The following is a 4,233-nucleotide window of genomic DNA, read 5'->3' on the forward strand; positions in this document are numbered from 1 at the left end:
CAAGACAAAAACATGCTCTGGAAACCATCAGGTTATGAAATAAATAAAAGAAAACAGTGTTTATTTTTCTCCAACATATAGATTATGACAGCATTGCATGTATCTGTTCTATTATCATGCTGCTTCTTTCTGGTTAAATTCTCCAGAACCAAAGACTCTCTTTTAAAAGGATAAAGATATGTCTCCTCCAACAGACATGTAAGCTAAGAGTTTCATCCATTGACTCCTGGAAGAATATTTTAATTCCAAGCAGAAACCTTTTTAAATAACTGTTAGACTTTTAAAATGCTTGAGGAATCTAGTTATACTGAGAAAATAAATTGGAATAAATGACTTTTTTACTACACAAATGGATATGGATTTCATGATTTTAGGAAGCTTGGCTCCCTAGACCTTCAAAGATTCTCTAATATGGAGGAGTTTTAATCTGGGGTCTGTAATCTATAGAGGGCTTCAGGTGGCCTATTAGTCCCTCAAATCATATCTGACACTTTATATGAGTTTGTGTGGTTGCATTTATGAATTTCCCTGAGAATATATTGTCAGGAATTTGACACATATTATAAAATTAAAAAGAAAAAATTAACTTGAAAATAAAGTGGTTAATTGCCCCTGTTAAGAACCCACTGAGCCGACTGCTACTAAGTCCACTATGTATCTAAAGTCCTGTAAAATATTAAGTAATCCAAGTTATTTCATAAAATGTATAAGACTGATTTGCAACTCTCTAGCAGAATTCATATTGAAAGACTCATACCAATGGTATTGATTTTTATCTTTAAACAAATAAGTCTTTCTGATGTTCAAAAAAGTTCCCTATTCTATCTACATGGTAAATTGGAATTATTTAATATCATAATTCCAAAACAAAGTCACATAATTTTCTTCTTTGATTCCATTAGGTAACTGGCTATGATTGGAAAACTGAATAGCAGCTACTATACACATATTTGAATTTTGGATAATTATTTAAATGTTAATTACGAAAATTAACAATCCAAGTGTCTCAACTATGAATTGCAGATTTGGCATGCATTGTTCTCCCACAGGTTTAAGGATTTGCTTGGGGCAGAAGGAGAGTGAAATTGCCTATTATTCCAAGAATATAGACTTGGAAGGATAGCTTTTCTTGTTCCCAGGAAAGCAGTGTCTGGCATACTCACTGCTCTAAGCTTCAGTGAGAATAAAATTTAAAAGGAAGTGAGCCTCAAATCCCAGGCTTCCAGTTACAATAGCAATAACCACTTACATACTCTCCTTTCATAAATAGCAATTCATGTAAACCATCAAGACTGTGTTTGACACATAGAACAGAGCCAACATGCAATCAGTAGCAGATTTTTTTCTTGTTATTACTATTAATAGATCATTCTCACAAAAATTATACTGATTATTTACTATTAAGTCTCCTTTTATAAATGAAAAAACTGAGACTTAGGAATCTTAAGTAACTTTAAATAAAGCACAAAATTGAAAAGTGTTAAAATCAGGATATAAGCCTAGGCTGAAAAGAAAAGTAGCTTTAAGAGGAAGAGAAGTGAAGACCGAGGTTTGAACACCTGAGGTTGGAGATGACTATTGGACATCCAGGTACCGATGTTGAGTAGATGACTGTTCCTGGAGTTCATGAAATTAAGTTGGAGATGCAGACTTAGGAAATATTTCACATAAGTTGTGATGGAAGGGAAATAGTTGAAATCTGAAAAAAAAAAAAGAAGAAGAAGGAGGAAATTAAGAGAAGATGACTGAGGGACTTTCCAGGTGGTCCTGTAGCTAAGACTCCGCCAATGCAGGGGACCTGTGTTCAGTTCCTCATCAGGAACTAGATCCCTCATGTGGCAACTAAGAGTTTACATGTTGCAAGTAAAAGCTCCTGTATACCACAACGAATATCGAAGATTCCAATTGCCACCACTGAGGCCCGGCACAGCCAAATAAGTAAATTAATTAAAATTAGTTTTTTTTTTTTTTTTTAAAGAAATGACCAACAACACAGTATCAGCAGATGCCAACAATGCTGACTGAAGAATATCTCATATGCCATTTAAGCAGAAAAACTTCAAGATGTAAGAGAATGAACAAGTTAACCTAGTACCAGAGATGCCAAAGGAAATGACAACTTGAAGAAGGACTTCAACAGCATCTGGTGCCACAAAGAAGTCATAGGGGAGAGAACTGAATGGAGACACCTGAAACTGGCAAACAGATCATTTCCAGAGGAATTCTAGTGGGTGGCTGAGGGAGAAAGTATATTGCTGTTGATTTAAAAGAAAAATAGACAACTGCATTGAGAATCCTATTTGTAGGAGGAGCTTGCTAATGACGCAAAGGAAGGAGATTGGGGAGAAAAACAGATGGAAAATACCCTCTCCAATCTTATTTTTCCCCTTTCAGAAAAAGAAATGGACTTCAGAGTATCCATAAACTGGAGGAGAAACAGATGAGAGAGGAAATTTAAAGGGCATAATAGGATGAATCATCAACCAATAAAGCTTACATAGGAGACTCAAGGGATTAGTTCAAGAGCACAGGGAGGCAGATTAGCCTCTGTCCAGAAACAGAGGGCACTTTCTCAGAGGGTGGAGAGTGGTACCACAGAAATATAAAAGTCCATGATGTGGCAGCAGGCTGTACAGGCTGTACAAGCTCCATTTCTAAGGAGGAAGAAGTCAGCACTTTGGCTGTGAGCACTAGAACAGCAAGTTGGAAGGGAGTGATTAAAATTTGGAATGGATGCTTTGGACACATGAAAGGTGGCTGACCAGAGATCTATGAAGAATTGTCAAATAGCCCTTAGGGTGCATCTCAGGAGAAAGAAAGTAAATCTGCAAAAGTGTGTAATTCCCTCTCAAAGCACAGCAGGCCACATGTAAGCACTGAAAAAGCAGAGAGATGTCAGACTGGTTATTTACTGCTCAAAACCATCCTGAAGGAAAGCGTGATTATTTCCCCTTTGCACATGGGGAAACAGATGCTTTACCTATTGATACAAACCCAAATTGGCCAAGTTGAGTTCTGACCTCATGCCCTTCGCTATATCCACACTCATTGCATGGGTGGTCATCCACCATGTGAACTTACACCAGTGGTTTCCAGTAAGAGTGCTAAGCTTGCATAAAAATAAATTTTTACCTTGAAATAGGGATTTTAATAACTATATGTTCCCAGGAAAAGCCTGGCTCTAAGGACAATGGAAATGTCACACACTTTAGAAAGTTTGCACATCTGTGTCTCTCTCTGTATGTAGGTGTGTTTTAATTCTTTCGTGAAAAATACATCTAACGTACTGGAGCTTGCTTTGTCATCAATAAGGACTCCTTTTGTTCAGGTGGTTATGGAGGCATTGTCCATCTCCCTTTATTTGTAAAGAACAAAGAAAGGAATATCTTGGGTTTTAATCATCATTTTGTGGTTAAACCCCAACCTAACGGATTACAAGTACTTTTGTCTCTCAAATCATCCCAACTGATTCATTTTAAAATAATCTCAGAAATGGATTTTTAATTAGGAAAAGACAGACTGTAATGTACCTTTGTTAAAAAGAATCAGAAAAAAAGTTGATGGTTTCTTTAAATACCAAAAATGTAGTCAAAGTATTTTTGACCATAATGGGCCTCTGACATGCTTAGGATTAGTGTGTTAGGCAGGATATGGGGTGTTAGCTGTTACAATAAACAATCCCCAAATTTCAATGGTCCAAATTTATTTTCTGCCCACATGAGAAGGACTAGCTCTTCTCACAGCTCTTCTCCAGTGATGACTCACGGATCCAGGCTCTTCCTGTGTACTGGCCATTCCATATAGCCTCCACAGTGATGCTGAATGGAATGAAAAGGCATAAAGGAGCACATGGAGAAGTTTATGGCCAAGTTTTTTACTGGAATGCAGTATTTCTCCCCATCTCATTGGTCAGAACATAATCATATGACCCCAATCTAACTGAGGGTGAGGCTTGGAAATGCAATCATCCTCTATGCCAAGGAAAATAAACAAGACTGAGGCACACCTCGGAGAAGGCAATGGCACCCCATTCCAGTACTCTTGTCTGGAAAATCTCATGGATGGAAGAGCCTGGTAGGCTGCAGTCCATGGAGTCGCTAAGAGTCGGACACGACTGAGCGACTTCACTTTCCCTTTTCACTTTCACGCATTGGAGAAGGAAATGGCACCCCACTCCAGTGTTCTTCCTGGAGAATCCCAGGGACGGGGAAGCCTGGTGGGCTGCCGTCTATG

The sequence above is a fragment of the Bos mutus genome, chromosome 18, assembly GCF_027580195.1.
Source record: "Bos mutus isolate GX-2022 chromosome 18, NWIPB_WYAK_1.1, whole genome shotgun sequence".
NCBI classification, from domain to species: domain Eukaryota; kingdom Metazoa; phylum Chordata; class Mammalia; order Artiodactyla; family Bovidae; genus Bos; species Bos mutus.